We start from the raw sequence: 23,234 nt of genomic DNA, 5'->3' as shown, positions 1-23,234 counted from the left end.
GCCATTCAGCTTCAGTAGATGATCCCGAGGTCTTGTGTTATGCGAAAAAGAACTTCCTATTTTTACAACAGTTGCAATTTCATATACTGTTTTGTTTCTTCTCTTCTTCCCACCCCAAGCTCAACATCCCCAACTTAAGCAATGTTTCTTTATTGGGGACTTAGGACACCAATACAGCAGACCATAGCACTCCATCCCAAAGTGGATGATTTCAGGTTAACAGCTCCCATCACATGCATATGTTACCCACCTTTTCCCCATACTTCTCCATGTTTGGAACCATCACAGGGGCAACCTGTTTCCCCACCCTCTCTGTCTTCTTTTTTTAACAAAATGGGAAAACTTCAAAATCCAAGAATTACCGAGGGAGAACATAATGCACAGCTACATCAGAGTACTGACATTTTTCTATTGCATAATTTATGTCTGTGACATAAAAAAAAGAATAAGTTGCTCCCAAAAATACTGCCCATGGGAGTGTTCACCACTCCACATCACTGAAACCGCAGCACAACTGGTGAGTCTGACAGATCCCATCCCATAAGTTTTGGAGCAGTTTCTCCTGTTTTTGAGCACATTGGGGACTCAGAAGACAAATTATCCCCTTTCAATACACTTTAAGACCATTTCAAGGACAGAACACCATGGATTACTCCCAGCAGTTGATTACGATCCACGGGAAAGCTAGTAGGACTTGTGTTGCCCACCCTGCTGTGGGTAGTGCATATCCTCCATGTTTAGTAGTCACTGTATGGCCAGTGAGAGCTTTACAGTGTGTTGTAAGTTTCTTGGATTGTGAATAAAAGGCACTTATAGAAAGGTTTGTTTTCTGTATTAAGTATCTCCTTTTCTGTGTGTACCTCTCCTACTCTGTTTATCATTCTTTGATTTCATGATGGTTCACCTCCACCTACCGCAGCACACCTGCACTAAGTGACACGATTATGTAGTATGACAGCCTGGGTGGAGCTGCTAATTTGCCCTATCTACTTTGAGCAGCATGATTTACAACCCACTCAATCAAACTTAGTGCCATAACTTATTGGGGAAGGGGGAGAACCATGGTGTGGTGGATTCCTTATCCAAGTTGGCCTGCTGTTCCACCCATTGGGATCCTATCACTCACCTTGTCTGTTCCATCTTATGCCAGCATTGTGCAATAGTTTGAGCAATGGCCTATGATTTTGGAGACCAGGGTTCAAGTCCCCACTTTGCCATGGAAGCTAGTCACAATCTCTTAGTCTGTCAAGGGCAAAGGCAAACCCCTTCTGAACAAATCTTGCCAGGAAAACCCTGTGATAAGTTCTCATTAGGATCACTATATGTCAAAAAATGACTTGAAAACACACAACTTAATGGAAATGTTCATCAGCAGGTAATAAGAAATGAACAGTTTTTTTCTTCCAGTGCTTAAATACAAACTGTCAGACACAGTTGTTGAAAATAAAACCAGTAGAGGTGTATTACATCACAATTCAGTAAAGCATGAACTCCATGAACTTCTTCACATTCCCAACTCCCAAAACCTATTGAAATCTTATTAATTCTCTCCACCCTTGACTCCTTTGACTCAGCCTTTACAGTCAAGCCTCAAGGCTATATCTTCCACCCGCACAGCATCCAGAAGACTGGGATTGTTGGCCCTTAGAGACTAGATTTTAGAAAGCAGTATTGACCTAAACGGATATATTGCCCAACCTGATAAAAGGTTTTGAAAGGCCATGTTTAAGAAGACTACATCTTCCTAAACCCTTAACCATCATAAAAGTTGTATTTTATTTGTCACATCCAGGTGCAATTAGCTGAGAGGCCAAGATTAGTTTTGGCTCCCTCTTGAGTGTCCTCAATTTCAACGGTGTGACGGGTTTGTTAGGGTATAAAACTTGTCTTTATTTGGGTGTTATTACTTCAGTCAAGTTGACTTATGGTGACCCCATGAATGAAACCCCAAGTCACCTTCTCACCAAGAGCCCAGGTCAGGTTTTGAGGACCCAGGAATATGGGTTATAATATTACCATATAATGATATAGTACAATATAGTAATTTAATGCTTATATTGTGCTATGCTAATAATATATTGTATGTACATTTGATTGGTAAGCCGCTCTGAGTCCCCACCAGGGTGAGAAGAGCGGGATATAAATGTAGTAAACAAGTAAATAAATAAAATATGGCTTCCTTAAATGAGTCTATAGTAATATGATGACTTTTCTTACTACAGTAGAGTCTCGCTTATCCAACCTTTGCTTATCCAACATTCTGGATTATCCCACGAAGTTTGTCTTTTAGTAGTCAGGGGTTTTTTTAGTCAGTGTTTTCAATACTTTGCAATATTTTGGTGCTAAATTCGTAAATACAGTAATTACTACATAACGTTACTGTGTATTGAACTGCTTTTTCTTTCAATTTGTTGTAAAACATGATGTTTTGGTACTTAATTTGTAAAATCATGACACAATTTGACATTGACCCGATGTGATCTTAAATGCATCTATTGCACTTTATCTATTTAAAATTTGTAACTCATAATGTGCACCTTGCTTATCCGCAAGGCTATTGCTTATCCTCATTGTTTTTAATTTGATGTTTTAATACCGTGTTGTGTTTTTTTCGGCTGCTGTGTATATATTATTATTGGTTTTTATTATTGTTCTTTCATGTTTCATATTTTATTTTATCATTGTTTTGTATCTGATTTTGCTGTGAGCCGCCCCGAGTCCCCTTCGGGGGAGATGGAGGCGGGATATAAATAAACTTATTATTATTATTATTATTATTATTATTATTATTATTATTATTATTATTAATAGGCTTTTCCTTAATCCCTCCTTATTATCCAACATTTTTGCTTATCCAACGTTCTGCCAGCCCGTTTATGTTGGATAAGTGAGACTCTACTGTACTTTCTACCTTACCAAGCACTATTTTCTTTTCTAGTGAGTTTGGTCTTCTCACGATATGGCTGAAATACAACAACTTCAATGTATTTGGCTTCTAGGAAGACCTCAGATTTTTTTGTAGGAACCATTTGTTTGCCTTTTTAGCAGCCTACAGTATTAATGGACCACACTGTTTATATATACACTTCAGCTATAAGGATATGGGTTAAATGTTGTGGTAGTGATTTCAGAAACTCCACAGTCTTTTTGGTCTTGCCTTCATTAAATCAATGTACCAATACACTTTCTTTGTTAATAAGATGTGACACTTATTAAACATCTATTTAGTTCACTGCATACTACATTATTTCTCAGGAGAGCTGCAAAGACATTTCCTTTGTGTGAACCTGGCTCATAACAACCATGTGAGTGGGTGATCGTTTTCCCACAGCTACTTCCTGAGTTTCATAATTTAGCAGAAAATTGAAACATCCATGCCCGTTGCTCCAGTATGTTGCTGTGGAATAAAAGCAAGAATGAAGCCACTAGATGGCATCCAGAGATCTTGTGTCAGGGAAGAAATAGTGAGACATCAGCTGGTTTCAAATGTAGTTTCACTTTTAAGCCATTTTTTTTCATCCAACAGCCCTAGAATCAAACAGGGTGGCCATTTAATAGAGTGTACATGCAGAAGATTTACATGTATAGATGCAAAAATAATTACTTCTTTACCAGGTATCCTGACTAGGGGTGATGGGACTTGCAGTCCCAACAACATATAGAGGTCTGTAAGATTCTCACTGGTGAAATAGAAATACTAGGCTTGTCCGATCGATGGAAAAAATGTTTCAATTCTCGTTTCTAAAGTAGGGGGTGCTGGCTCTTCGATGTAGAAATTATTTCTAAATGTTTCACCCAAAATTTTCGGATATTTCCGAAAATTTGTAATGTTTCTAAAATGTTTCTAAAATGGTGGACGCGCATGCGCAATCGCCAAAAAACAGGAAACTGGGGGGGACTTTTCTGGGGGTCTCCCGCCCTCATTTCTTGAGCTATTTGCATCAAATTTGGTACAGTGGGAGAACACATTCCACACTCTTTGCTCAACAAATTGCAGAATGTTTCCTGTCTCCTATGATTTTTGGCGAATTTTTATAACCTTTTATAATACACTATTTTTCAATATTTGAAGAAACCTGTTCCTGGTTTGAAAGTCTTATTTCCTGTTCAATTGGGTTCTTATCACTGTAAAAGTCCCTCTTCTACTTGTGTAGACTTTGGATTAGAAATGCAGCACACGCCAAGCAATGCCTTGACAGGATTGGCAACGTCCTTTGGAAACTATAAATTGCTGTGGACCCTCTATTGAATCAAATCAATGTCTGACTTTGTGATTGCAGAAATAAAACTCAGCCCAAGGCATGGGAATAGAAATGGAGCGTGAGGGAAGCAATGCCTTGGCGGGTGCCCCACGTCCTTTGGAAACTATTTCTTCCAATGTACCCTTTAGGTTTGAAAACAATGTGTGTCTTTGTGATTGCTGCAATAACACTCAGCCCGGGGGCTTGGGATTACAAACGGAGCAGGAGGGAAGCAATGCACTTGCAGGAACGCAGACGTCCTTTGGGGAAAAAAAAGTTCCCTAAAGCCAGCCACAGCAAGGACTCTGCCCCAAGCCCCCAGGCAATTTCCCCCCCAAAAAACACAATATCGAACAACAACAGAAACACTCTACCCCCAGTTAGCCCTCTCTCCCCCAAACAAGCAAGCAGCAGCTTCCCAGCGTGCGCCAAACACCCTCTCTCCTCGGTATCCCAACCCAGAATGGCTTGGGTCGGCTGCGGTTGGGGATTTTCATAGAGATCCTCCACGTGGACACGGAGGACGCTAGCCCCCACCTTTGGCAGCCATCGTGGAAGACTCTGATTGGCCAGGGAGCGGCCATGTTAGGCTGTCCTAGGCTCCCATTCATGTTAGGTTGCAGAAACAAAAAAATAAATAAATAATAATTTTTAAAAAATATTAAAAAAAAATTTGGAAGGAAAAAAATTAACGAAAATTTTAAGAAACAATTAGAGAATGGGCCAATGATGGTTCGAATTACATTGCCAGTTGCGCCCAGGGAAAACGTTTCAATACTCGTTTCAAAAAACAAGAACAATCCGAAATAATTACGAAACGAGAAACATAACTAATATTTGGACAATCCTAATAAATACCATAAATCTAACTATAGTGAGAAAGACTATGGCAAGTTAACTGGTATGCCTGCTTAGTCTACTGTTCAGGTACTAACTATGGATGGATAGAAGGGTCAATTTATACTATAAATCTGCACCTTTAACTACTGGATTTGTTCGCAAGCATTGACTTCAATATGTATATTTTCGTTATGTTCCTAGCTTTGATATTTCTAAAATTATCATTAAATTAGTGATGTATGTGTGTGTGTGTGTTTGCATATGCCTTCAGATCTTCTAAGAATCTTCTTAGGCAATGAAGACTCAAAGATTCATTCAGCACTTGGTATTTGTTGATGGTCTCCTATGCTATCCAGTTAAGCAGGCTGACCCTTCTTAACTTCCAAGATCAAATGGCATCTGATGCCGTGAGGCTATTTAGGCCCCATGTCAATGACACTAAATCTTAAAAAGAAAGATTGTCAAAAAGGAACAGTAAAATATCCCTGTTATTAGGAATAGTTCTTGGGTCAAGAAACAAAATAAGCATTGGAACATTAATTAATCTCCCAGCAGGATTTTCACTTTTCCTCTGCTATATTCAACAGAATGTGAGATAGATGTCTTGCTGTAACTTTGTTTAGACTGAATCTGTGATTCTCAACATAACTATTTGGAAGAAAGTCCCTTAAGCCTCAAAATGACTTCTGAACAAATAAAGGCTTTGAATGGCACATTTTCATCCATTCTTTTCAGTGACATCAGTGCTTTAAGAGATAGGATGTCATTTTTTAAACACACCAATTTATTCCATTTGCTCCAGTGCAAGAAGTATTCGGAAACTACACTCCTCAAAGATATTCTTATAAGCAAAATGAAAGTTGGTTTGCAAATTATTTAAGTCTTTTCAGAGACTGGCCATTTTCTTGAGGCCATATATTGGCCAGGAGACAACTGAGAGCCATTGATGGTTGTCCAGTGGCAAGACACACCACAATGCAAGCATTTTCCAGAAGACCTGCTGGAGTTCCCAGAGGATGCTTGCATTGTTGAGTTTCCTGTTTTTAACAAGATAGCAGGATGAAACTTGACTGCCCTCCCTGCTCAATGTGGCTATAAAGTAGGCAAGTTAGATCCTGATCCAAATTGTGCCAACTCCGGTTGTAATAAGGATGCAAAAACATATTTGAAAACTCAAGTGGAGTTATCAGGGGCTTGTTGAATATAGGTAAATCTTGATAAGGAGACTTCTGAGCTCTGTTCAGTTGCCAATCAAGGACTGTTCAACTATGTTTTGATAGTCTCACACATGACCATCCAACATAGCTGTGTTAATATGCAAACAAATCTTGTAGCACCTTAGAGACTTACTGAGAGAACGAAATTGGTAGACAAAGATTTAGTTGGATAAAGCTGTGGTGGCTGGAGGTTTTCAGCCATAATGCTTATATGACTTGCAACCCCTGCTGAAATTCCCTTGTCTTCTGAATTATTAGAGACACAAGAGCTCTGTTCTTTTTTTCCCCTCTAGCAGCCTAGTTTATCTATATCTACATATACTTTTATGCACAGTAGAAAACTCAAGAGGAGAGATCCTGTTTTTCTGGACTCAGATTAGAGCAGTAGAGTATAGTAAACATTATGCTAGTCACTGTTGAGCCACAAAACTTACTGGCTCATTCTCTTTTTAGCCTGACCCACCTTGCATAGTTGTTGTGAGAGTGAAATGACAAGGAAGAAAGTCATTCTAAGCTCCAAAAAAGAAACCTTTTTTTTTTTTGCCTTGCACTGAACACTATGATGTGTAAGCATTCCCTGTTGTTGTTTCAGGCTCATTCTGTCACTCATTTGAGTTGTTTGCAATGTTATATATGGGACACCATTTTGCTAAACCATTGTATAGAATGGAACTTGATCATCTGTGGATCTTGGTATTGATGGGGAATCCTGGAATCAAATCTCTGCAGATAGCAAGGGCCCTCTGTATTTTCTTCATAATCCTGTAACAGCCAATCTTCTCCCCGCAAACTACCATGACCATTGGAACCCCCAGTGGCGGGTGAGCTCCCTCTGTCAGCCCTGGCTCCCCATGAGGGGACATGAGAGAAGCCTCCCACAAGGATGATAAAACATCAAACATCTTGGCATCCCATGGGCAAGATCCTTGCAGATGGCCAATTCTCTCACACCAGAAGCAACTTGCAGTTTCTCAAGTTGCTCTTGACATGGGGAAAAAACATGACTATTGAGTGGTGAATGAAAAATAAGCAGATTGTTTACATAATTCCTGTCAGATTTCATCAGTTTATTTTTGGCCATGGGAACATGGCCTGATCCTTCTCTAATCTTTTCCACTCTCCACTAGTTGCTAAATGGCCATGGGGCAGAATGAGCGCTCTAGTAGGTAAACAGTTAGATCAGGGTGGGTTGAGAGTTGAGAAATGATGTACAGTAGAGTCTCGCTTATCCGTCATAAACTGGCGGGCAGAATGACAGATAAGCAAAACTGATGGATAACAGGGTGGGTGCTTGCTCACCCTCCCTCCCTCACTTACCAGGTCGGGTCCCAGCAGCAGCCCCAGCGGCACCAAGGCCCGGCCTGACGAAGGAGCGAGTGAGCAAGTGGAGGGCCTTTGCTGCCCTCCTTCACTTGCCTGCCCGCCGTCCCTCAGCTCCTTCACCACGCCGGGTCCTGGCGGCACTGGGGCCCAGCCTGGTGAAGGAGCAAGCGAGCAAATGAGCAAAGGAGGGCCTTTGCCGCCCTCCTTCACTCTCCTGCCCGCCGTCCCTCAGCTCCTTCATCACACTGGGCCCCAGCGGCACCAGGGCCCGGCCTGGTGAAGGAGCGAGTGAGTGAGCAAGCGGAGGGCCTTTGCCACCCTCCTTCACTTGCCTGCCCACCATCCCTCAGCTCCTTCACCACACCGGGGCCTGGTGGCACCAGGGCCTGGCCTGGCGAAGGAGCGAGCGAGTGAGCAAAGGAGTGCCTTTGCCACCCTCCTTCACTCGCCTGCCCGCTGTCCCTCAGCTCTTTTGCCACGCTGGGTCCCAGCAGCACTAGGGCCTGGACTGGTGAAGGAGTGAGCGAGCGAGGGCCTTTGCTACTCCTTCACTTGTCCGCCTGCCATCCCTCAGTTCCTTCGCTACGCTGGGTCCCGGCGGCACCAGGGCCTGGCCTGGCGAAGGCGTGAGTAAGCGAGTGAGGGCCTTTGCCGCCCTCCTTCACTTGCCTGTCTGCCGTCCCTCACTCACTCACCCGGCTGGGTTCCGGCAGCACCGGGACCCAGCAGGGTGCGTGAGTGAGAGAGTGAGTGAGCAGGGGAGGACATTTGCCTCAGATAATATGGAGTGTCAGATAAACAAAACTCAGATAAGCGGGACTCTACTGTAGTTCTGGCTAAAGAACATATACATTATGTACTGCATTACAGGAATTCAACCAAATTTGTTACATTTGAAGGAAAGTACTCCCTGTCAAACAACCCCCAAACCCAAAAATGACTCATGATCGTAATAATGGCAACTATTTTAAAAAGAAAATAAAGAAAAACACCCATATCTGTAGGGGATACATTCTTGAATTTACCAAGAAAATAGGAAACCATGGATAGTGATCCCTATTGAAAAGAAAGATTTTTGTCATTGATCCATGCTGAAGGACCTTGAACATTCTTAGAAAGTACTTTTTTGGAAGCAGATAGGCAAATAGGTATAGGTCCTGCAGGTACTAGAGTCGTACTGTAATATAATTTACAATAGCCAGACCAAAAGCAGGAGAATATTCTTACACCTTTAAATGTTGTACCGCAGCAAGACATGAGGCAGCCATTATTTCTCTTTCTGCCCCCTGCTTGTCTCACTGTAACTGATCAGAGCTCCTTTTATCCTGTCACATCAGGAAATTTAATGGGCCAGAAGCTTTTATTTAGTAAGTGTAATAATCTTAACTATTATAAGCTATTCCACTTTTCTTGTGTTGTGTTTGAACTCTACACCTCCGCCTCTGATCTACAATGAAGCTTAAAAAATGACTTTAAAGAAGAATGAATATTACTGACCTTGTGCCAGCAAACAAAGGCTTTTTTTATTCAGTGGGTTTTATTCAGTGGGGTTATCCACAGCCTGTTGCAAGGCTCTTTAGCAAGTGAGTGCTATTAATAATACATTTTTAAGATGCATATGTTTCAAAAATATTTTCTGAAATGATAGTATATTATTATCATTTATTTAACACTGTTTACGGTCATTAAGAATCTTGTGAGCTGTCTTGAGTCCAGTCTTTTGGAGGAAAGTGGTATGTCAATATCAGTCCTAATTTGCAATTCATACTGCTGTCACATATATCTCTGAGGAAATCCCATTATGGGAGACAAAAAAGATTAATCATAAGGCATATGCATTCTCTTTAGTATTATTTTTAACCTTACTTTGGAGTAAGTGGAATTTGGTGTACATGAAAATTGTTGGCTTTATTCTTTTTTGTTATTTATAAGCTGCAGTGCCATCTGAATTATGATCATCCTTTATAATTCAACCAAAACACAAATTAAGATTTTGTCACCTTGAAGGAAATAATGAGTAAAATCATCAATGTCTTCGTGCTGCAAAAAAGTCTTCAAAAACGATGCAGTTTTGAAAAGCTGTTTGCAATTTTGGGCCTTCCCACGTCCCACAAAATTCACATGTGGTTGTTTTGATCAGAAAACATCACTCATCTCTCATAAATAAAATAGATGTTTCTGTCCAGAAAACAAATTTTTTTCTGTGCATATCAGCCACCCTATTTTCCCGAAAATAGGACATCCCCTGAAAATAAGATTTAGTAGAGGTTTTGCTGAATTGCTAAATATAAGACCTCCCCCAAAAGTAAGACCTAGCAAAGTTTTTGTTTGGAAGCATGCCCACCAAACAGAACACCAGAGCATACAGAATTGGTAAATGTATGTACCATAAATTGTTGTACATGGAAATAATGGTAGTAACAAGAAATTCTTGATTCACAGTTTGTCTGGTTATGCTGGTTTGTGATGACAACTATTGTACAGTATATAATAAATGTTCATTTTTTTTTGTTCAACAATAAATGTGAATTCTTCTTCATGAAAAAACAAGACATCCCCTGAAAATAAGACGTAGCACATCTTTGGGAGCAAAAATTAATATAAGACACTGTCTTATTTTCGGGGAAACACAGTATGGGACAGTTTTTCATGAAATCACCAAAGTATAGAATTTTCTCCAAAGATAAAATTTCCCGTTCAGAAAATTCTGCTCTCTGTGCAAAGTAACCACTTAGCCATCCTTGGCTGGGATAGCATAAAACAGGGGTCCCCAAACTAAGGCCCGGGGGCCGGATGCGGCCCTCCGAGGTCATTTACCTGGCCCCCGCCCTCAGTTTTATAATATAATATATTGTATATACATATAATATTGATAATAATATTATAATGTAATGCAATATAACACTAATAATAATACCATATAATACTATTAATTATATATTCTATATTACATATAATATTACTAATAATATTACAGTATAGTGGTATAGTTCAATATAGTAATATATAATGGTAATATTGTGCTATGCTAATAATATAATATATTGTATGTACATGTAATTTGTAAGCCACTCTGAGTCCCCTTTGGGGTGAGAAGGGTGTGATACAAATGTAGTAAATAAATGCAGTAAATAATAAACAAAAAAATAAATAAATTTTAGACTTAGGCTCGCCCAAAGTCTGAAATGACTTGAAGGCACACAACAACAACAACAACAACAACCCTAATTAACTTGACTATCTCATTGGCCAGAAGCAGAACCACACTTCCCATTGAAATCCTGATAAATGTATGTTGGTAAAATTGTTTTTATTTTTAAATATTGTATTGTTCTTTCATTGTTGTTGTTGTTGTTGTTGTTGTTTTTGCACTACAAATAAGACATATCCAGTGTGCATCGGAATTTGATTGTATTTTTTTTCAAATGATAATCCGGCCCCTCAACAGTCAGAAGGATTGTGGACCGGCCCTTGGCTTAAAAAGTTTGAGGACCCCTGGCATAAAATATTGTTTGAATAACTCAGATGTGTTGTGAAGGAAACTGAGGTGATCAGATTGCTGGGGGGAATGTGATGTATCGTTCCAGGATCACTGTAATAGACTATTACAACAAACCAGGGATTTACTAAATTTAGGAGATCTCAGAGACTGGTTTAAAAAAGCCCAATCCTTTGCACAACTATCTAGTTTCACAAGTGTAAAAGCCCTAACTGAATTCCAGTCATATTTCTGGATTTCTTGTAGTCCTAGTCCACACAGTAAATGAAACTCAGTCCCACCTATATTTGGATGCTTCCTAAAAATTCTGTTCAGGTTGTTTTGCTGTAAGGCAGGGATATGGGAAACCTGCAGATCATATGCAGTCCTCAACTTTTGTGGCCCAAGACCTTGTTGGCTTCTACAAAGATTGTCACACCTTCAAAATCTCTCTGAAACTTTCCCAGTATGAAAAATAGTCTCAAATGTTTAAGCTGTCCTGAGTTCTCCAAGAATGTATCTTACTTAACCAGCCCACCTCCTCACCGAAATGGAAAGGGCAGGTGATTTCTGGTCACTTTCCAATATGATTTTTGAGGTACTACAAACAGATGGGGGGACACAATGGTGAAATTTGTCCCCTGCCACCGTTTATTGGAAAAGTGAGTCACAGGTAGCATTCTTTTCATAGCATGGGATGTTTATGTACATATAAATAGATAAGTGCATCACTGTAGTTGGGGCTTTATGGCTGGCTAGGTGCTGTATTCTTTATTGTTGTTGTATTTATTTATTTACAGTATTTATATTCTGCCCTTCTCACCCCAAAGGGGACTCAGGGCAGATCACATTGCACACATATAAGGCAAACATTCAATGCCTTAACATAGAACAGAGACAGAGACAAACGCAGGTTCCGAGCTGGCCTCGAATTCATGACTTCTTGGTCAGAGTGATTTGTTGCAGCTCACCAGCCTGCGCCATAGCCCGGCCTTCTAGTTGTGCCTTCTAGCCATTTTCAACTTATGGTGACACTAAGGTGGACCTATTATGGGGGGTTTTTTTTGGCAAGATTTGTTTAGAAATGGTTGCCAATGTCTCTTTTGCAAGCTGAAAGTATGATTTGTCCAAGGTCACCTAGTATGTTTCCATGTCTGAACAGGAGTCCAATACTAAAACCACTACACAACACTGACTCTGTTATTTTTTTTATTACTGTTGTGTTTTTCATTGTATATGCTTTTTCGTGTTTTACTTGTTTCTTTTTTCTTTAATTGCAAGTTGCCTTGAATCTCATTCTTGAGCAAAATGCAAGAAAAAGAAAGAAAGAAATAATCTTTATTAATAATCCAAGGCCCATATATGAATTAGGGTCTTAACCTAGTTTGTTTTGTTTTTTTTGGTTAAGGCAGCAAATAGAAATGACAAATGACAAGGAGAATAACCAGGAGGCTTTATGTATGCCATTTCACTTTTCCCCCATGGTGTTCTGAGAAGGTACAGAGTATCAAGACATGGAAAGCTGAATTAGCTCCTGTTTAGTCTGTGTCTTTCTGTCTTCCTTCCTCCCTTTCATTCTTTCATGCTCCGAGTCACAGAGGGAGTGGCTTCCCCTTCATTAGCTACTTCATAGGCTGAATGCTCTCGTGGGCTGGATTTTCCCTTAAACTGCCTCCCTGGGATCAGCTCAGAGATATTTGATCAGAGACACTTGGAAAGACGCTGCTTTTCCGGCATATGAAGAGTCTGTGCATAATTTTGTAACCCTGGGCACTGGCAAGGACTTTTAACAACACAGAAGAAGAGTTGAGTTTTGCAAAGGGAGCAAAATGACAGGACCATGGGGCACCTTCCTCCCAGGGGGCACAAGGTTAGTAAACTTCAAACTTCTACTTGTAGGTGTCAAACATCAGGTTATTTGTTTGTATTTGTTGACAAGCTCACACATAGCCAATGACAGAACTCTAACAAGCTTTTGGTGTGCTAAACGCTGTGAAATGCCATTGCATTTAAATATGTAAGGAAAGCAAGGATCACTTTTAATAATAAATGATACTGTGATCTCATTGTATAGGCATTAGAAGTTTCCTGTCAAAAGTGCTCTTTCATTTTTTTGAGATCCGTCTCTAATTCTCAATACAGTGATACTTTTCATGATTTTACACTTTACCTCTGATTTGGTTTAACTCATATGGGCTGAGCACTCAGTAGTTTAAACACCGACAGAGAAACAGAGCTTTTAATCTTTTTTTGCAAATTATTTGCTGTTAAAAATTACATATTAGGTGGTGTAAACTTGGAAATTCAGCTCAGTGCATTTGTATTTTTCAGAGACAATGATCGGGTCAAGATGAATAGCTCTTAATCTGAGTGGCTTAAAGTTCAGATGTGATTGAGTCTCACAAAGATCTTTGTCAGTGAACAGTAGTTAATATTGGTAATAATAGTGGAATTAATAATATTCAGGAACAGTGTACAGTTTGATAGTGTGCAGTTCTTTAGTCATTGTTAGCAGTCACTTGCACGCATCAACAAGTTTGATTTGATGCAAATGTATTTAGTTGTATTTAGTATTTAGTTGTCCACTGGAGGATCCTAAGTGCCAGTAAGTTCTTTCAGTGTCTGAAGAAATCACAATTATCAGGAAAAAAATGAGTAATAACTAGCCAGATTGGCTACTGAGAGACAGAAGTGTCTTCCTTTATTGGTTATAATGCTGACTTATATATGAATCTCGGATTGTGAAACACCTTAAGTCATGAATTTCACGGGATGAACTTTTGTTTTGTTATGATCTCAAGTTGGCCTTCTTCACTAGGTGCATTATAAAGTCAAAATTGGGTGCAAGACAGAAGAACCGTAGCCCACCCAATGCACATGTTTGGATGGGGGAAAGGCCAAATGTGGGTGCAAATAAAATCAGTAAGATTGAGGCAGCACACTAGACATTGGAACTATATAGCAATCAGGGATTGGCAACTACTGTTTTCACTAAGTATGTTGGAGCCCCTGGTGGCACAGCGGGTTAAACTGCTGAGCTGCTGAACTTGCTGACCAAAAGGTCGGCAGTTCGAATCCGGGGAGTGGAGTGAGCTCCCGCTGTTAGCCCCAGCTGCTGCCAACCTAGCAGTTTGAAAACATGCAAATGTGAGTAGATCAAAAGGTACCGCTGCGGCAGGAAGGTAACAGTGCTCCATGCAGTCATGCTGACCACATGATCTTGGAGGTGTCTACAGACAACGCTGGCTCTTTGGCTTAGAAATGGAGATGAGCACCAAACCCCAGAGTCAGACACGACTAGACTTAATATCAGGGGAAAACCTTTACCCTTAACTAAGTATGTCAGGTCTGTGGTGTTAGCGAGCTTTGTTAATTGGACTTCAGGTTCTTTCAACAAGTCAGTGTCTGAAGTAATTGTCTCCCTAATCCGATATAGAGTCCCAATGGGGGGATTCTAATCTGAATACATATCAGGCTGTGGAAACTATATCGGATTAGGGAGACAATTCTTTGCCAAATGGGATGGCAAAAGGCATTATTATGTTGTAAACTGCTTTGAGTCCCCCCAGGGGTGAGAAAAGCAGTATATAAATGCAGTAAGTAAGTAAGAAGAAAACCAAAAAATATCTGGAAGTCCAATTCTGCTTTTAAGAAATTAGACATTTTAAAATGTTAAAAGTGCACCCCCTGGCAATACATTTAATGATGAGACTTGTAAGAGAAGCACTTCATTAAAAAAATTGCCCCAAAAGGCAGTCCAGAAGATTTGGAGAGCTCAAGGACTTCAAAAACAACCTTGACATGGTTGCAATTTGTCCCTATATAGAGAGAGGTGGAATTCAGCAATTTGTTCATATGCCAAAGACTCTGCAGAGGCCGAGGGGGCATAAAAGACTAAGTAATATTTATAAAGAAGGCCATCTTTTTTTTTGCAGCTAGATAACATTGCCGGACATGAAGGCGTATGCTTCCTTAGGCCAATATGGAAGTTTAACATGGATATGCTAACAACTCTTTAAAACAAATCATCATGTTTATGTGCTTGACATATCAGCATACCTGGAGCATTAGCTTAATTTTTGAAGATATGATCCAGAACCAGTTGCTATGTGAACTTGCTCTGTGTGTGTCTGTGCACATGCAAAAATGATGATGAACTAGGTTTTATGAAGATATGGAGAGCAAATCTTTGACCAAGATTCTGTGTTCAGATTCATCTGTAAGACTGCAGATAGACAGCTGTGTCAATAAAAATGTAATAATGATAAACAAGCATATTTGGTTTACATTTCATTCGTTCTTCATTAAGGAAAAACTAGATTAAAAATAATAGTTGTGGAATCCTTTCAGGAATGCCACCCTATGGGCAACAAACTTGTAGAATTTGTAGCAAAGTTAATTGACTTTGCTGGGGGTTGATTTATACTTTTTTAAAAGAAAAAAAAAGAAAGTGCTGCATGTTCAGATTGCTCAGAATCCATAATCATTGAGACATTATTTCTTGGCTTTCATTCTTGAAGTTCCACACAAAGTACATGTACTAAATTGCCGTACTTGCATCCCTTTCACCTCGCTTTCTATTCCTGTGATAACTGGATTTTGAAAATTTTGGCTTGTTGTGAAAACAAGCATTGGTGAGAAAGCTTCAGTGGAGACACCTTTTCCCCATGATAACTCTTTCAGGAGTAAATTTCCTTTACTAGTAGTAGAGTTCTCTCACTTCTTGTTGTCTCACTCCTGTTCTTATCTATGAATCATTTGTAAATCAAATGTTTGTAACTTGGGAACTGCCTATAGTTCTCTTTTGGGGGAGGGGATAAAATGAGCAGAGTTTGTTTATATTTTATCTATTGTTTCTTACTAAATTAAGTGAACCTAGAATTTATCTTGACAGAAGAGAAATTCCAGGTATGCCAAGGAGTCTTGGAGGAGTTCCAGGTCAAAACATGTTTCTCACTCTGGTTTCATTTGACTCTGGTTTCATTTGCCATCCCCCAAGACAGCATAGTCCAACATGGATTCTCTATCTTTTATATGCAGTTCTTATCCTAACTTCTTTGTTGCACAATTTGATAATGGAATGAATGGTCTTAGGCAATGGTGATGAGCTCTTTCTGCTTTTCTAAAGGAGATAAAGATCACGGGGACAATGGTCCTGTGGTGAGGTGAATGAAGTTTAATTAATGTTGTCATGACATTTTGCCAAGTGAAAATCTTCATCAGCCTATTACAAAATACTTGCGTGTACCGTAGCACCAGTTACTCATTAATGATAAATAGCAGATGACGGTCTGGTGCTTGAGAGAGGTGTTTCTGCACAGAATACCTTTTCTCTGTTCAGCTATGTCTGTGTGGTATGTTGCACAGCAAGCTATAGATGCTGTGCAAAAGTATTTGGACTAGACCAACCATGATGTCTTGCATGTAACACTGATCTGTTTGGAGAAGGAAATTATCTTTTTTATGCAAATGGATTATGCCATCTCTAAATATTATGTAAAATGTTAACGGTTACTTTGCTGGTGCTAAAGTACCTGTTAACTAGTATATCTTTTCTTCCACGCCGGACAGTATGTGTGTATCTATATGTAATATCCTGCTTAGTTCCCAATTCAGGAACTGTTACCCTTCACAAAGCAGTGTAGTTCAGTGTAAATCTGCCCCAGAACAGTCCTGGATTCAGCATGTTCATGACAAATCTAGGGCCATTGTGTAGATGGTTTTTCATCTCACCAGTATAGACAAGTCCTAAGGCAGCTTACAAAAACAGAATGGTGGTAAAAACCAATCAGTACATTTAAAACATAACAAGAAAACGGGGAAAGTACAACAATCCTCAAGAGTTCCCTCAAGCATATAACAACCCTTTTTTACAGTTAGTTTACAAAAGACTTTATGAACAAAAAGGTATTTGCCTATTGGGTGAAAGAAAGCAGAGGGAAAACCAGCCTCTTGCAAAAGAGAATTGTATAGCCTGTGAACAGTCAGTGAGGAGACTGGCTTCCATGACCTCACTCAATGCATCTTTATGAGAAAGCAGAAAGCCTTGCTATAAAATCTCTTATGGGACAAGCAGAATACAGGCAGAGATTGTGCATCATACCTCTGAAGCATAAAGGTCCACCAGGCATAGATCCCTTTTTTCTCCATTCCTGATATGTGTGATGTACTTTTCTGTTTCTGGTGTTTCCCTCTCATGACCATTTCAAGGGCAGGTAGAACAGAGAGATGGCCACATAGTGCCTGGCTATATTTCTAGAGCTGGATCATTTTAAGAAAAGATCTCAGAGAAATCCAGGAGACTGCTGTTTTTATCATGCCCTTGGCTACAGAAACACATTTGTCCAATGCTTGTGTGTCTGCATTCTGGTTTCCCTGTGAAGAGAGCACTGATGATAGGGAGGGAGATTGTATACTTGCAGAGTCATTGCAAGAAGACAATATTGGATGATTCCTTCCAAAGCAACCATAAAAAGACACATACAAGGTCAATGCCTGCTTTATAAGTCAACAACAGGATTCCAACCATTATATTTCAGGTAGTCGGGACACCAACCTTATGTTCCTTTAGTTAACCACTGCATGAAGAAAATGTAGTGGGCTCTTGGTGGCAAAATAAAATTTTAATTTTTAAAAAAATATTTTCAAATTGAAGATGGTTGAATCTGTGAGTGCAGATTCTGTGGAAATGGAAGGGCCACTTATAGGCTGCATAAATACATGCACATTGAATTCTGTCATCTGAGAATATAGTGATTTGTTTATTTGTTAATCACCCCTCTCTGATGACTTTGACATATTTTGCACCTTGGCCCAGATCCTTGAATTTAACTCTTGATTTTATCATTTTATTTTTGTACGTGACTTTTTATGACTGTTTTTATCGTTTCTGATGTTTTATTGCTGATTGATCTGTTTTATTGTTTTGCTTTTATATTGTTGTGTCCAAGCTTGGCGCCATGTAAGCCGCCCCGAGTCCCTTCGGGGAGATGGGGCGGGGTATAAGAATAAAGTTGTTGTTATTATTATTATTATTATTATTATTATTATTATTATTATTTGTTGGTTTGTTGGTCTATATAAGATTCATATTTTATTTTTGCATAGGGCACTATGCAAAAATAAAGAACAAAATTATAGTACAAGCCTACTAAAACAGTTGCAATGGTTCATGTGAAGCCATGGAATGAACTGGCTTTAAGAACAGCAAAATATTGTCTAGTAATTTATAAGATTTGTGGTTAATATTTAATGCATTGGTGGGATGTTTACATAGGGTGGGAGATGAATTTCTATCTGATGGGTTTTTAAAACAAAATAGAACAGTGGTTCATACGCTGTCTTCCCTGTCCTTGCTGCTAGGATATATGTTTTGAATTGGGTCTGAAGGATGCTGATCTTTTTTGGCTCACTTATCCCAAACGGCAGGCAGCTTAGAACACGACAAGCAGCCTTAGCATAAAGTTAACAAGCCTTAACATATAAATCCCCAGAGTAGGTACAGTTAATGATATACAGAAGCTTGCCTTTTCAAAATCGCTACAGCAAACTGGCTTGATAGGGAGCTTCGGTGAATGTATTTTCTACAGGTTCTGTGGGATCAAGAAAGCACTTCCTCCAAGAATACAGAAGTTCCTGAAATATCTTGTGGGTCACTCTTAATGGTGTTTTTCTCCTCTTTCGTTTGCAGTGTGCGTGTCTTGACTCAAGGCCATTTTACCAGTTACACAACAGCTACACCTGGATTTTCCAATGGCTGTGCTTCTTGATCATAGCAAGGCTATGTAGCCTGACTTATGAAATATTGTCTGCACAACACAAACATCTTCCTGTTGCTTTTAATGCACTGTTGGCATGTTTCTGGAAGGTGGGAGCCCACTTACGTCCTCCTTTGCACAAGTGGATAAACAAACCAAGAAGCTTTCTATCCCCTCTAAATCTTGTACTAAGATTCCCCAAGAATCAGGATGCATAAACCAACTTCAAAGTTGGCTTTCTATCCTGGCTTTGTTAATAATAATAATAATAATAATAATAATAATAATAATAATAATGATAATAATAATACTTTATTTATATACCACCCTATCTCCTCAAGAGGACTCAGTGGTTTCCAACATAGCAAAATCACTCAATTGTTTGGGAACAAGGAATGAATGGATTTGGAAATATTAGAAAACTACCATATGTTGAATTGCAGCCTGCCTGCTTAGGGGCAGGTGTGATAGTTTATGACTATCCGCACAGAATTCATGGCTTGCTGTCAAATATGAATGTGATCATTGAGTGTGTGCTTCACAGGGAACTCTAGCCAATCCCAGTGCCCTGAACAGTTCAATAGTAGATTACATGTACCTGCAAAGTATGTGTTGCATTCATACATTGCACATTTGCACTTAAAACACCTTGTCCTAAATTCAGTTACTGGTTCCAACAAGATTAGGCCAATTACATTAATTTCTAACTGGTAAATCAGCACTTACGTAAATTCCATTCATTCACTGGGTCTGCATTGAGCCTAGGAGTTGGATTTAGACCAATTCATTGCTTGGGTACTTAAGTGTCGGGCTGTATTTGCATTTTTTTAAAAAAAACAATGATATGGTTGAGTATTTTATTAAAATGCAAAATGGTATTTGGACATCACCTGCTGTTTGGAGTTTCATCCCATTGATCATCCCTATTATTATACCTCACATTTGAATTCTTCTTAAATGTTGTGCCTCTGATCATTTTTCTTGAAGTTATTTTCTTAGTTTCCAAGAGTTTTACATTTCTTCCTAACTCTATTTCACTTCATTTCGCCTTTTGAAATCAATACACCCCCTCCCCACGCACACACACTTTGTGTGTGAAGCTGTGAAGGCATTTAGGAGCTGCATGTACTTCCCACGAGTACCAGCTGTACTCGATGTGTTGTATAAATACATTATCATCACCTCCATTAATGTTATAATTGAAAGCTTCTGCTAGAATGCTCTGGCTGCTACATGTATTTGATCCTAAGGTCTCAGACTTTCTGAATTGGTCAAAAAGCAAGCTTGAAATGTAGATAGCACTATGGCTGTATGCTTTGTTCTTGCTATTAATATCATCTATAATATTTCCTACTTTATGTGGTATGTTCCCTTACCACTCTTAATTGTCAAACTTTTCCCCAAAGACCTTAGAATAATTTGTTATATACTCCTGCCTTAGCCATTTGTAATTTTTTGTGGCAGTTGAAAAGTTTGCTAGGAAGTCAGCTAGGACTTAAGTTCCTGAGAAATCTTTCATGGAGTAGTAAATAAAATCTTGGTTGAGACCAGATAACCTTTATTGGAGAGATGGAAACAGGTGTCCCCTTTTATAAGGAACGTCCCCTATTTGAGGGCTGTAAAGACTGAACAAGATGTCAAAAATGCAATAAGTTTTCATATGTAGGTCATTGATAAAAGCTAAAATATGTGCATCATGCAATTATGAGTGTATATAACATGTTAATTTTACAATGAACTATATGGTTAAGTTAACTGAAACCAGTACTTTTGTTTGGCTTTTAGGTATATTACACACTCAATAGCTATTTCCTGATTGCCTACCCTTGATTGTTTTCCTCCCCAAAATTGTGGGGTTATTTGACAACAAATTGTATTTTATGCCTTCTTTCTGAAATATGCTTCACTGGAAATCTGCCAGAAATTGACCATAGGTTTGCTCCGAAGGATCTAGAGTTTTCTGGAGAGGTGATCTCTAGGTCCTTCAGCATTCAACTTCTGGAAGAAGCTGACCATAGATATTCTGTAGAAGACCTAGAGATTTCTAGGGAAAACATAGTAATCAAATCTGCAACAGTTATACTTACACATGTGGAAAGCTGACTGTAATGATATTATTTATATTCTACTATTTCCTCATTTTCCAAGTACAGCTATAGTGCGGTGGAGCTGCTATAATTCTACAGAGTGGATACACCCTAAGACACTTTCCGCTTTCCTGTGTAACATTTTATCTCAAGTATTTCCAGTCATATAAGTCCTTGTACATAGGCGTGACAATCACCATAATTCAGGGACATTGATCCCATTAGTGGTTGAAGGCCAAGGAATTCAGTAGAGAGCATGTCTCCACTGTGACTTGGTAAAGTTGCTTTTCCGAATACAGTTCCCAGACTCTACCAGTGAACATGCTGGCCAACAATAGTTCAAAAAGCAATTTCTCAGAGACCTGGTTGCTAGGGTTGGGCAAAAAAATCGAATCCTTCTGATGTCGTATCCAATTCGTATGTTTTGTCACTTTTGAACTGTGTTTAGAAAAAGGTTATCCTGTCGTATGTATCCCATGATATCGAACCCTTGATTGCCAATTTTTCAAATGGTGTCGAATGTTTCGGAGGGGGCAAGCATTTGCAAAGGGCTCCTGGACTACTTGACTGCTTATGGGGCACTTTAATCCGCTTTGCAGAACGAGCGGAGAGAGGTCTGGGCATCCTGGAGTGCTTGGCTGTTTGCAATGGGGCGCGTTAATCCGCTTTGCAGAACGAGCGGAGAGACGTCTGGGCGTCCTCGAGTGCTTGGCTGTTTGTAATGGGGCGCTTTAATCCGCTTTGCAGAATGAGCAGAGAGAGGTCTGGGCGTCCTCGAGTGCTTGGCTGTTTGCAATGGGGCGCGTTAATCCGCTTTGCAGAACGAGCGGAGAGAAGTCTGGGTGTCCTCGAGTGCTTGGCTGTTTGCAATGGGGTGCTTTAATCCGCTTTGGAGAACGAGCGGAGAGAGGTCTGGGCGTCCTCGAGTGCTTGGCTTTTTGCAATGGGGCGCGTTAATCCGCTTTGCAGAACGAGCGGAGAGAGGTCTGGGCGTCCTTGAGTGCTTGGCTGCTTGCTATTGGGGCGCTTTAAACCTATATCCCAGGATCTAGTTTCAGATTATCTGATTTAAACTGGATTATATGAGTTCTCTCTGCAGATAATCTGGGATAAGAAGAAAAGTGATGGATCTGGACCAAGCTTGGCACACACCAGCTGTGAATCCTAGGGGTTTTTTTGGATGGTTGACCCAAGACTTTTAGGAATTGTAGTTCATCCATACATTTTCTCATGGGAGCATTCATTAAAAAAGAGAGAGAGAGAGACACCATGGTGTAATGTAGTGCAGGGTTCATAGTCCCTCAGACTGTTGAGGGGCCAGACTGTGGTGAAATAGTCCAAAATTAGGATTGTTGTTGTTGTGTGCCTTCAAGTCATTTCAGACTTAAGTCAACCCTAAGTGTAAAGTTTAGGACAGGGGCCAGGTCAATGGCATTGGAGGGCCGCATCTGGCCAACGGCCCTTAGTTTGGGGACTCCTGGTGTAGTGCATTATGGTTTCCTGAGTCCACCAATTTAACAAAGTTTCAGCCACAAAAACAAAGTTTCTGAAGTAGAACAATGACTTTCAAAGTAAAGACAACCCAATGAAACAGGAAATAAGACTTCCAAACCAGGAACAGATTTCTGCAATTATTATGAAATGGTTTATTATAAAAGCTATAAAAATTCACCAAAAATCAGAGGATAAGGGAAATGTTTTAAATTTTGGTGAGCCATCAGTGTTAAATGTGTTCTACCACTGTACCAAGTTTGAAGAAGATAGCTCAAAAAATGAGGGCGGGAGAGACCTGCAAAGTCTCCCCCCCGTGCTTTTTTTTGCCACTGCGCATGCGCGTCCACCATTAACGAATTACTTTTGAAATTAACGAATTTTCATTAAATTTCGAAATTTTTGAGGGGCAAAATTCGGAAATGACATCAGAAACGAAACGCTAGCACCCCCTACTTTTGAAGCAAGTTTAGAATCAATTTTTTCATGGATCGCTCAAGCCTACTGGTTGCCAGTACTCTTTGCCCATCGAATTCAAATTATGTAAGTATATTATTAAATAGTTTGGTGATCAGATGCCTCCCAATCTCACGATTGCTCTTTCAGTCACCCCAGAATGTTGTGGGTGTTATCTTTCAATTAAAACAGATGAAACAACATAAGTGAAAAATTATATAATCCGATCCCAGGCACTGCTCTTCATTTCTCAGACAACTCACCCACTCTGCGTGTATTTCATAGGTACTCTAAGCACAAGAAACCATCTGTCTAAACAGACGGCATGGGGAGGGGATGTTCTT

General features: G+C 39.7%; 1 protein-coding gene across 2 annotated transcripts in view; it reads left to right on the top strand.

The window, feature by feature from the left end:
* pld1 (phospholipase D1) overlaps positions 1-23,234 on the top strand; it is a 152,495-nt gene that overhangs the window by 17,568 nt on the left and 111,693 nt on the right. Inside the window, exon 1 of one of the 2 annotated variants that reach the window (XM_008106027.3) lies at positions 12,762-12,969. The exons of the other annotated variant lie outside the window; for it this stretch is intronic. The gene's annotated coding sequence lies outside the window, so the exon portion shown is untranslated. Of the gene's footprint in view, positions 1-12,761; positions 12,970-23,234 lie in introns of those variants that run through there. 2 annotated transcript variants of the gene reach the window in all.

Source organism: Anolis carolinensis, chromosome 3, assembly GCF_035594765.1.
Source record: "Anolis carolinensis isolate JA03-04 chromosome 3, rAnoCar3.1.pri, whole genome shotgun sequence".
NCBI classification, from domain to species: domain Eukaryota; kingdom Metazoa; phylum Chordata; class Lepidosauria; order Squamata; family Dactyloidae; genus Anolis; species Anolis carolinensis.
This window is presented reverse-complemented; position numbering and strand designations above follow the sequence as displayed.